This window comes from Glandiceps talaboti, chromosome 9 (assembly GCF_964340395.1).
Source record: "Glandiceps talaboti chromosome 9, keGlaTala1.1, whole genome shotgun sequence".
Lineage (NCBI taxonomy): Eukaryota > Metazoa > Hemichordata > Enteropneusta > Spengelidae > Glandiceps > Glandiceps talaboti.
The window spans coordinates 9,990,951-10,004,196 of NC_135557.1; positions in this window are offsets into that span (position 1 = coordinate 9,990,951).

A 13,246-nucleotide genomic window follows, 5' to 3' on the forward strand; every position below is an offset into this window, starting at 1 on the left:
GCAAAACATCTCACAAAACCGGCCATAACTAAAGCGGCATATCAGTAAATATGAAAAACGTGATCTTGGTAATTTGGATACCAGTTCTGAAAATATTCTCTGGGAAAATAGGTTAAAATGAACATCGAGATAGCTGCCTATTTCCCATTGTTTATAAATCGTCAAGAGGTTAAGCTATCCACTCAGATGAACCACTCTTTGTCACTTTATAATCTGGCATTATACATGGGATAATTTCCAAAATGTACATGTTTTATCGTTTCATTTTGGACTTTATAGAAGTTGATGACTAAAATTACCTTACCCTCGATGAAAGTTATGAATGCGACTAGGTTTTACCATAGACAGGGTGGAGGGTCTATGGTTTTACCTACTAGAATTAGTTGCGACAAGATTGTAAATGCACATGGGCGAGTTTTGCCAGATTGCTTTATTTCAAGTGATTTGAAAATTGTGAATGGCGGACTTGGCCGTGGTCCATCGAATTGTCGAGTACTACCGTGGTGGCACTAGTCGTTCCTCACTGAAACGGCAAGTGCCACCTTCCGGCGATATTTATTGTCTTTGAACCTTTCTCAACAAATAAATCACACATAACTCCCCAAACGCTTCCATTCTAGAAATCCGGTGCCGACCCTAAACCTTTTTAATAAAGAAGAAAAATCAGTAAAATCGAAAAAATTGTGAGTGAAGTCTTGCCAGAAATGGTCATCAACTTAAAAAAGACAATAAAAAAAACGCGGTTCTTCCAATCTGGAATGCAGAGCAGATGTCTTTGAAATAGAATTATTTAGTTTGGTTTAAAATTTAGTTGAAGTGGGCACAAAACTTGATTTGGTTCTGACTGTTCTGAATTTAGGGACACGAAATCGTCTCCCTGATGGCAGGAGTTCAAAGTGTTGGGACATAATGTGGCCTTTGTCATTTACCATTTTCCCAGCTTTGTTTTGTACACGAGATGTAAACATTTCATTCAAATTAGTCTACTTTTCACTCAATACTTTACTAAACACATTTACAATTTTGTTCAAGACACTCTTGTAGCTAGTCCCTAGACTACCAAACCAGCACAAAAAAGAAAATGTTAAACCGACTCAAAACTCCGATAGAATGTCTGTAATACCTTGGCATTTACAAAATTTTAGGCCCCTCAATTGTTGTAGACAGTAAACTCTAGATTGACATTTCTTGTTAATGAAATCTGTGATGGCCTTAACATTTGATTTATTATCCAAGACTGTTCCTATATATATATATATATATATATATATATATATATATATATATATATATATATATATATATATATATATATATATATATATATATATATATATTAGTCACCTGTTCAACTTTAACATTGTCAATAAAAAGGTCGGGCACTACTTTAGGGTTCTTCCTAAAGTCGACCTTTCGTCCAAGTAGTTTTCTTTACACCAAGTAACAAACCTATCAACTTCATCGAAATAAGTACGGTCAGAATTTGACAGGTCAACTAATGCAGAGTTATCAGAATATTTGATAAGTGGATTTGTATCGGTACCTGATGAGCAGTCATTTGTGTAAAGTGTAAATAGTTTGTGTGAGAGTATCGTGCTCTGTGAGGCACCCCTAAATGTTGAATGGAAGGCTGAACTTAATTTTTGGTAGCGAACAAACTGGGAAAGGTTGACAAGAAAATCCATTATCCAGAGGATGAGTTTGGGGTTAACGTTTAAATAACTAAGTTTATGAGCCATCATGTTTGGTTGACTTCTGTTAACGACTGATGAAAAATCAATAACCAATAGTCTTACAAATGAACTTGGTTTTTCAAGATGTGTATACGCATCGTGAAGTAATGTGAGAGTTGCATTATCAGTACCTCTATTACTTTAATATGTAAATTGGTATGGGTCAAGGTGTGAATGTTTGTGTGGGTTTTGACAAAGTAAAATACGCTCGAAGCATTTCATCACAATGGAAGTCAGTGCTACAGGACGATGCCTTGGAATTTTTTAGGGACCGGACAGATGGTAGATGTTTTCCAAATGGTTGATATCGTATGATCATTGTACGACCAATTGAACAATCTACTGGAAACACTAGCTAACTGCGATGCATAGACATTCAGTAACCTACCACATATGTTATCAGGACCCATAGCTTTCCTTATATTTAGTTTCTTAAAAATAGACAACTCGTTTATCACTGATTTCAAATTAACTCTTCTTTTCTTCTTATTTACTCTCAAGATCTAACCCGATGTTATCTATTTCCTTTCCAAAATCGTGAATATCAAAGCGACAGTACATTACAACTTCGCCTCGCCACCACCCTGTGTTGCTTGGCAAGGTGGTAAATAAAACAAGTTTGCCTTTGGGATTATATTAACTGGGATTGTCGACACTGAATAATCCGGTCAATCATTGCATTGCGCTCATTGTATGTCACGGCGTACAAGTATAAACGACGTTCATACTTCCATGACCATAGTTTCTGCGACCTGTCATTTGTTTGACCATAGACACTCCACCTTTGTGGAGGGTCCATGGTTTGATGGGATGCGTTAATTCTGGCAAACTTGTTTGGCAAATCGATCTGACGCAATATAGCTTGTGACCGTGGCATGCATAGCTTGGGTCAAAATCTATAACACCATTAAAGTATAAATAATGTTTAAACTTCCACGATAACACATACCTTTGAGAAATTATACTGACAGTATAATTACTCCAAGCACAGACTATTCTCGTGTCAAACCCCGACACGAACTTGTTTTTCCTTGAAGAGTATATCTCGTGAGACCTATGGAAATTATCAAAATCTATATTTTAGTTGAAAAGAGCAAGAATGAAAAGAGGGGAAATTTAAGGGACATCATTTCTATATACACGTGTATTGTGCAAAGAACCCGATATCTTTGACCGCGTTGCCGTCAACCGAGCAATGGTAATATATATATATATATATATATATATATATATAATATATATATATATAACTCAGTGAGTATCAATCTGCTAAGACAGTGCTCTATACCGCAGTGGCAGAGCGTAATAGTTTTGGTAGTACTGGAACTCTTTCTTGGGTGTAACTCGGAGTTTCACGCATATTGCGATCATCAGACACTCTGAGGCCTACTCTCTGGGTGTGCTGTATATATAGAGTGTAGACAATAGAAATACCATCACTATTGTCTGTGTCGGTGGGTAAGTGTTGTATGTGTGGAGGTGTTGGTTGTTATTGTGTGGGTTATTGGGTGCGGACAAGTAAGTGTTGGCGGGTTGTTACATGTAGGGCTTTGATGTTCCGTTAGTTAACGGGTTTAGTTTAGGTGATGGATGCTCTATTGGAGTTGGACAAATAAAACTTATTCTCGTGTCGGCATTTGGATATCAACTCAGTTCTTTTGTTTAGTGTGGAGCTTTTGTCTGCTTTAATAATAGTTAGTTTTTCGGTTAAACACAGGTTGCATCGTTTTGTTTTATTGGTGTATGCTTGGGCTTTCTTGCTGATGGACCAGGATACGGAAAAAGGCTCATTGTTTCTTTTCAGTTTCCAAATGTGTTTTGATAGTTCTGTGCTGTTTTCGTGTTTTTCATGTTTGAATGACTGTTTGTGGTTGGCGTATCTCTGCTTGAAGTTGTTCTCTGTTAGACCGATATATACTTTTGTTTGTTTTCCGTGGACGGTGGCTTGGTATACGATGTTTTCCGTTTGGCATTCGCCGTTCAGAGGGCAGGTGTCTTTCTGTCTGCAATTACAGGGTTTTTGAGTGGGTTTAGTTTCGCTGTTGGATATGGTGGCGTTATGCGCTTTGATTATGGTAGCCATGTTTGGCATGCAGCTATAACTGACTTTGACATTGTTTCTGTTGAATATTTTGTGTAACTTAGAGTCTGCTGGGAAGTGTTTTGTGATTAGGTTGAGGAATCGTTTGCCTACATTGGTGGCTACGTTTTTGCTGTATGGTGGGTTAAACCAGATGGTGTTTCTATTTCTGTTTTTCTTGTTTTTCTGCGTCGGGGTGCTGGTGTACGTGATGTTCTCTTTGTGGCCGCTGGTTTTTAGTGCATTTTGGTACAGTGGGGCTGCCTGGTTGAAGATGTGTTCGTCGGATGATAAGTCGGAAATTCTACGGCCGATGGCTGACGATATGTTCTTGATGATGCTGGGTGGGTGGTTAGACTGCGTGTGTATGTACATGGGGTTGTCGTTGGGTTTCCTGTAAGGGTAATATTTACCGTTGTTGAGGTTGAGCGTTATGTCTAGAAAGTTGACGGTTTTCAGATTGGTGAGTATGGTTATTTTTAACCCCATGGCTTTGAAGGTTTTAGTTATGTCTTTTCTGACACTTTCTGATTTACTTCCGGTGATGTTCTTGAAGGCGGCGAGTCCGTCGTCCCTATATAGACCTATGTTTTCTTTACCGTATTTTTAATACTTAGAAAAATCAAAAACTCCCGCGAAATGATCATCCCAGCCGATAAAACCAGAAACCTGTACCTCCTTCAAAAAGATCAATACAACAAACTCCTTAGAGATAATATAACCAAACACTACAAACCCGCCAGCGATAGAGCCTACAACAGCATTAACGCAGAAGCAAAAAGTATAGCACAAAAACTCGATTTAGACGATAGGACTGAAATACTCGCCAAGAAAGAAGCTTTTATAACGTTAAAAGACCATAAAGACAATTTCGAACACAGTTTACCTTGCAGACTAATCAACCCCGCAAAAAGCGAGATAGGCATTATTAGCAAAAAAATACTTGACACCATCCTCCAAAACATAAGACCCATAGTCGCCGTCAACCAATGGAAAAATTCTATGTCAGTCATCGAATGGTTCAAGAACTTAGAGGACAAAAACAAACACACTTTCGCCTGCTTCGACATATGCGACTTTTACCCATCCATAACCGAAAAATTGTTATTAGAATCCCTCAAATTTGCCGGCCAATACACCACCATATCAGATGAAGACAAACAAATTATCATGCACGCGCGGAAATCTCTCCTCTTTGATAAAACCAAACCATGGGTAAAAAAGAATAGCAATGGATCATTTGACGTCACAATGGGAAGCAACGACGGGGCCGAAATATGCGAACTGGTCGGAATATTCATACTACACAAATTAGCCAAAAAATACGGTAAAGAAAACATAGGTCTATATAGGGACGACGGACTCGCCGCCTTCAAGAACATCACCGGAAGTAAATCAGAAAGTGTCAGAAAAGACATAACTAAAACCTTCAAAGCCATGGGGTTAAAAATAACCATACTCACCAATCTGAAAACCGTCAACTTTCTAGACATAACGCTCAACCTCAACAACGGTAAATATTACCCTTACAGGAAACCCAACGACAACCCCATGTACATACACACGCAGTCTAACCACCCACCCAGCATCATCAAGAACATATCGTCAGCCATCGGCCGTAGAATTTCCGACTTATCATCCGACGAACACATCTTCAACCAGGCAGCCCCACTGTACCAAAATGCACTAAAAACCAGCGGCCACAAAGAGAACATCACGTACACCAGCACCCCGACGCAGAAAAACAAGAAAAACAGAAATAGAAACACCATCTGGTTTAACCCACCATACAGCAAAAACGTAGCCACCAATGTAGGCAAACGATTCCTCAACCTAATCACAAAACACTTCCCAGCAGACTCTAAGTTACACAAAATATTCAACAGAAACAATGTCAAAGTCAGTTATAGCTGCATGCCAAACATGGCTACCATAATCAAAGCGCATAACGCCACCATATCCAACAGCGAAACTAAACCCACTCAAAAACCCTGTAATTGCAGACAGAAAGACACCTGCCCTCTGAACGGCGAATGCCAAACGGAAAACATCGTATACCAAGCCACCGTCCACGGAAAACAAACAAAAGTATATATCGGTCTAACAGAGAACAACTTCAAGCAGAGATACGCCAACCACAAACAGTCATTCAAACATGAAAAACACGAAAACAGCACAGAACTATCAAAACACATTTGGAAACTGAAAAGAAACAATGAGCCTTTTTCCGTATCCTGGTCCATCAGCAAGAAAGCCCAAGCATACACCAATAAAACAAAACGATGCAACCTGTGTTTAACCGAAAAACTAACTATTATTAAAGCAGACAAAAGCTCCACACTAAACAAAAGAACTGAGTTGATATCCAAATGCCGACACGAGAATAAGTTTTATTTGTCCAACTCCAATAGAGCATCCATCACCTAAACTAAACCCGTTAACTAACGGAACATCAAAGCCCTACATGTAACAACCCGCCAACACTTACTTGTCCGCACCCAATAACCCACACAATAACAACCAACACCTCCACACATACAACACTTACCCACCGACACAGACAATAGTGATGGTATTTCTATTGTCTACACTCTATATATACAGCACACCCAGAGAGTAGGCCTCAGAGTGTCTGATGATCGCAATATGCGTGAAACTCCGAGTTACACCCAAGAAAGAGTTCCAGTACTACCAAAACTATATATATATATATATATATATATATATATATATATATATATATATATATATATATATATATATATATATAAGAGGTAAGTCATAAACTGAAGGAAAAGTGCTCAATACTGAGAAGTAGAGCTGTATTTACACAAAGTACACAAGTTATGGTACGGAGGCCGTTACGATCTTCAGACGACTAAATAACGGAAATTCAAGTGATAGAATTCGAACTCACAGAAGAACTGGTACCCGGATGTGATGCGCGTTGTTGAGTGACATGGTGGAATGATAGAATGTATTTGTTTTCGTGGACGATTTAGTGGACGATCTAGTGGAATTAGTCTCTAAAAAAAAACATGAATCATGGTCTGAGTACTTCACAAATGTATTCAATGCTCAAGTCCAAAGTGATGAAAGTTTCTCGATTTCCATGATCTTATCAGATCCACCTTGATAGACATAAATTCAGGCATTAATGGTGAGATTAATATCCGACTGTAGTCTTTTGGACAAGGTAATTACTTTGATAGTCTAGTTCCTATACTGTATCATTACCATTTATACCTCCACTCACAGTATAGTCAGAGTCGTTACTCTAGAAGTCTTGAAATGCATGAGATGCAATTTAAAATTCATTTAAAGCCACCCACACAGTCATTAACATCATGTCTTTGTTAATAAATCACAAAACTCTAACCAATAACACAGTCCCTCATAAAGTTAGTGTTTATTGGGACAGTAATGTTCAAATGTGGTATATTTGTCAGCTCATGATGCTACTTATATACTGTTTACATCACCAAAACATTTAGGTTTCACTGATTGGGTGAACAACTTTTTGTGCTATTTGAGGGGCTTTTGGCTAGACGTGGTTTAGTTAGAAACCATATTGGCATCCAGACTATTACTTTGAAGGAGATCATTGAAGAACAATAAAAATAAAACTCAAGGTGTGGATATGGGATCAGTGTGGCATTCTACATAGACATTCTCCAACAATTCTTGTAGACATGTTATGTAACCATTTTTTCTTCACGAAAGGCATGTTCTCACAGGAATCAATGGGATAGGGGTTTCTAACATTGTCTTTTGAAAGTAAATTACATGTATGTCAAAACTAAAATTATTGTATTTACTAAGAGATGAAATTCTTAAGAAAATTGAAAAGTGGTTATTGGTGGTCATAAACTCGACGTTGTTCGCTTTTTATGAATATCTAGGCGTGATTATGTCAAGCAGTGGTCTATGGTATTTAGCGCTTACAGCTCAAGCGAGTAAAGCAATGATTGCGGTCATGAGTCAACTTGCAAAACTTGGGGACCTCCTAGTCAAAACTAAATTTAAAAGTTTTTGACTGTAAACTATTACCGATATTAAATTATACAGTGGAGATTTTGGGTTTTAATAGGTCTACTGAAACTGAACGTGTTCAAAGTAAATTTCAGTGTTATATTTTGAGTCGTATATAAACATATATGTAGTCTTTGAGTATGGGAGCTACACAAATGCTTGACAAGTGTTCATTACGGGAAGTAGGCTGAAATGTTTTGGGATTGCTGAACGAGAGCTGCAAAACTTTAACCTCAGACCACTTCTCCTCAGCCCTGGTTCAAGTTCTTAGGTCATAGTGGTGTAAACTACATCTCAGACCACAATGTAGTGACCTGAGACTACATGTACATGTAGGCCCTACCTACTGGTATATTATGTAACTGCACTTGACGCCAGTGTGATTTCTAACTAAACTGTGTTATTGAAAGAACCGATGTGACGTCATCTGTTTTCTTTGTACCTGACACAATCCCAGCTGCTGTATTTTGGGCATGTTCAAGAGGGACAATGTTTTTAGCTGGCAGCCCATACAGAAGGGCCATTCAGTAGTCAGGTATCGATGATATAAGTGCATGACCAAGGTTCTGACAAACTCCGTTTGTAAGATACTGGCGTATGCGACCATAGACAGTGGAGGGGCCCCCTCCACTGTCAATGATGCGACCTATTGTTCGGGGGTGAAAAAGAACTGATCTACATGTCAACGAGATGTGCTTCTTGAGGTTATAACGGTCATCAATTGTTACACAAATGGTACATGCTGAATCCACTAACTGCACAGAAGACGATCCCATGTTGATGTGGTTCATGAGACGAGGAAGCCTGTTGAACTGAGACGTGATAAGGAGGACCTCGGTTTTGCCATCATTAAACTAGCTTATTTTGGGTCGTTTAATATCATGTGCAACAGTTTCCATCTTAGTTACTGTAGTTGACGTATGTGATTGGGGAAATATATTGGTAAATCTGGTTGTCGTCTGCATGTTGTTGCATATTGAGATTTTGATGTCGGATTAGCTTTCCAAGTGGTGATGTGTATAGACAGCATACGCGTGTAAGAGTGGACCAAGCACAGGGTTTTGTGACACTCCACACTGCAAATGTTTGGTTTCTGATATGCCTTGTACAGAAATGGACTGTTGTATATCTTTGAGGTATAAAGACTCTAGTCGAATGCCTGTAATACCGAGCTCGGAATAAACTTGAAATTATGCTGGAGTCAGAATTTACGGGGGGGGGGGGCATGAACAAAATTGAGGTTCAAAGGGAGGGGGGCATGACAATTGTGAGGGTCTGAAAGGGCCCCCGAATATTCTGCTCATGATTTGAACCAAAATTAAACCTCAGGAGCAGTTGTTTACCAAGTAAATTTACATTTGTATAAGTGTATGCCTCTCTCTCTCTCTCTCTCTCTCTCTCTCTCTCTCTCTCTCTCTCTCTCTCTCTCTCTCTCTCTCTCTCTCTCTCTCTCTCTCTCTCTCTCTCTCTCTCTCTCTCGTCGCCGTATGTCTCCTTCTCTCTTGCTCTATCTCTCTGTGTGGAGACTTTGTTGAACATTCAAACCACAGGAGCAATCGTTTACCTTGTACTTTGCAAAATTGTTCACTTCATTTACCTACCACACATTTAATTATTAGGCAGCCAATGGCCAAACGAATGTGTGTGTCTGCCAAAATATCTATGTATTAGTTAAAGCGTAGGTAATACAGTTGTAAAATAATTTAATGAGAGTACAATTTGGGTATTGAAGACAATTTTCAAGTACTTTATGGCTTCCAATAATGTGTATGGTTTGAAATATTATGCCGCTAAATGGCCTCCTACATGTCCTTATTTTTCAAACAATTGCCTACTGTGGGAGGGGGACACACCCTCCCCACTAGTTATCGAAGGGGGATGCCGTTTCTGTCAAGACATAGGATTCAAAAAGAAAACTCTGCTGGTTAAGTTTTTCCAAGTACAGGTTACAGCCCAATGAGCCCACATCCATTTGTAAAGAAATCTCTATGTCTGATATGTATGGACACTGAAGTTGATTTCCACTGTTAGCTTACAGTGTGTCATATAGTGTACCATACTGTATTTCTCTGACGTGTATGGGGAGGGGGTAATGTATAATTGCATATTGAAATATGTGCAGCCGGGGGGGGGGGTATGGACGTCGCCATCTTTCAAGCGCTAAATTACCTGTTAATCGAGATTTGTTTCAAAACATTAGCATGGTTGATAATATATGTGAAAGGGGTAAACTAAGAATGGTTTCTGGGATCGCCTAAGTCAACACGACATATATTGTGGATGGTCTGAGATATTCGATTACGATTCACATCGTCCGATTTCCAATCGTCACAATATCCATATTAACATTCTTTTATCGTTTCAAAATCACAAAAATGCATATGTCGTGGTGGGGTGAGTACCGACTCTAGTTTGGTCTCCGCTCTCTCTCTCTCTCTCTCTCTCTCTCTCTCTCTCTCTCTCTCTCTCTCTCTCTCTCTCTCTCTCTCTCTCTCTCTCTCTCTCTCTCTCTCTCTCTCTCTCTCTCTCTCCGTCTCCCCCTCTCTCTCGTCTCCGTATCGAAACTTATTCAGTCATAAAATCATCAGGTTTCTGACAATTTCCAATACCTGTTACAAGAAAGACTGCAGTACAAGAATATTTGGTTAGCTACATGTATTACATCTGATGCCTTATACGTGACACGCACGATAATTGTCCAGTTTGCATCAGAGGGTGTGCCTCGCCTTCTGTACATGTGCCGTACGTCTGGCTTGTCTGTCAGTGTCACATTTTGCTTCCCCTCTTCAGTTTTCTCAGATGTTTTAAGAATTTAAACATAGTCAGTGTCTGATCGACAAAAATTCTTTCCACTGAAGTTTAGAAAACATTTAGTGCAACTTTACGTAAACGTCATGTTGATGCATCATACATCATCATGAGACGTCACATTGACCTCACACTTCGCTTCGCGCTTCCTTCAACGTCCGGTCGTTATGAAACTAGTTCGAAGGCTTTCGCTAGCGATAGCGTGGCCAGTCTTGTTTTACTGCGTAATCGTCTAATGTTTTCCAAATAATTATGAATTAATTTATCTTTTTGTTTACACTTTGGGTATTTTACTTGCTATTAGAACTCCCGGGCAACTCATATTTAATTTTCCAACCTTAGAATTTGTTCAATGATCGTCAGGTTTGAGTACTTTCCTAAGCCGGTCCCACAACTGTTATACTTATACGTTATAGCTGGGCGTTGTGACCGGTAACCGGCTATTATCTACATCACTGCCTACTAGGTACGTCAAAAACACACCGTTCGCACATGTGAGCCTGATTTTAGGCAAAATATCGGGCTATTAGAGTGCATACAGGCCCTTTTGTTCGCTTGTATTGTTTGCATTTGGTATTTGGCATTTCGCACGTTGTTTATTTGCACCATTCACAGTGTCTTATCATGCTTTGTGTAACTTGTAAGCCTAATCGACAACTGGGCCAACGGTTTTTACTAGACAAATTTGAAACAAATTTTGCGTCAGTTTGATGGTAAACCTGCGATATTGACTACCAAACTTAGTTAACCCCAGTTATTTTTACTCATGTTGCATCACCATATATTTAGAAAGAGTATATATGAAATATGAGAGCCATGTGAAACTTCTTCAGTGCAAAATGGGATGAAGATATGAGGGCAAAGTCAGTGCTCCTTATAGTCTCGCTGCCAGACTCGAGACTATCGTCCCTAATCTGTTTACCGAGCGGCGCAGCCGCGAGAAGATCGGGACCAGTCCCCCTCTATTCTCGCGGCTGCGCCGCTCGGTAAACAGATTAGGGACGATAGTCTCGAGTCTGGCAGCGAGACTGCTCCTTACAGCAGTTTGTTTTTCCCGCATATGCATACATTACCCATAATCCTTTTAAGTATTCTGCAGATATCTGGATATCTGTGCAATGTGCACTCATGACTCATGAAAATCTGGAATGCACTGATCGAAGCCAATTGTACAGTTATACTATAAAAACAGGAGTTATGAGTATACCACATTGAAATAAAACAAGAGAATAAGAGATGAGGGCCCTCAGAATCGTCACGTAGAGTGATATAACAGTTACATGGATGCCGGGCATGTACCCATAGGTACGGGCCCGGGGGGGGGGGGGGTTCTGCATGCCGAACGTCATTAAGTACATTGTATTTCCTTTACTTTGGTGCTCATGATCGTAATTTGGATGATGCCCAAGATATTTGAGGCGTGAATACCTGTTGTTCTTCTAAAGGCTTGTTTATTACTGTGAAGATCACACCCTAACACTTAATTGTTCTATAAACGACACATGGACAAGAATACTATTCCCATAGAGGTTAGTCTAGTTAATTCCTGATGGACCGTATTTCGTTCAGCGTTACGTTGTACATAACACGGTCAGTCAGAAACTATAGACGACATGGACGACATGGATGCCATATAATATTCCCAATAGTCACTCAATTTTACTTAGCTAGAAATAATGTCCACAGACTCAAATCTGTCAGCACGTCTCTACTGTGAGTTTGTTGACGCTATTGGCCGGTCAGGTTTGTTAAGGAGCTCCATACACTAGCAATATTTGTGGCCCAATTTTAAACTATTATTGGAAACGATTGTCATGTCATCTAAATCTGTATTACTATGCATCAAACGCGTAGAAATGTGAAACACGTTTAGTGGTGGCGGTATGTAGTGCATAATGAAAAGGCGTACTACGAACATTTATTTCAAAATGAGCCCTGTGATATTACAATCTACGTACGTCCTAACCATGTAGTTCATATCATAAGCCTGCTTATATACATACATATGTATCGAATACACTAGCTACACGTATAGCGTTTATGTACGTATTGATTGCAAGCACGGTAGATTTGAATATTCATTTGTTTACTGCCCAGTTATGGGGGTGAACTCATGAATATATTCTGAACTAAATGCAAATGTATTCAAATCACTTCCGACTCGCAATCTGAACTATTTTTCAGATCGAGTATAATCCGATTAGACAGGCGCTAATGGGAAAGTACAGAAACGTCCACCTCATCAGCATAAAAGTACAGAATTGAACTCAATCTGAACTATAGTACGGAAAATGTCGTAAACTGTACTATTTTTTCTACTAGTGTAAAGTAATCTGATGTCAATCTTTTCCTGATATGCCTAGTTTTGCATTCATTAAGACGTGTTAGTTTGCCACAATTAAGAAAACCAATTGGTATCTCTGGCCTTACAATCTCTGCCTTGCCCTTTTTCCATTGAGTCGGAATCGAATGCAAAATACCGTACCAACATAAAAGATTATTGTGATTACACCCTAGACGAGAGAGTTCCTCCCAGCCTTTCAACTTATTTTCTTCGTTAAAAATATCAGCAACAAATACAATTCCTATTCCG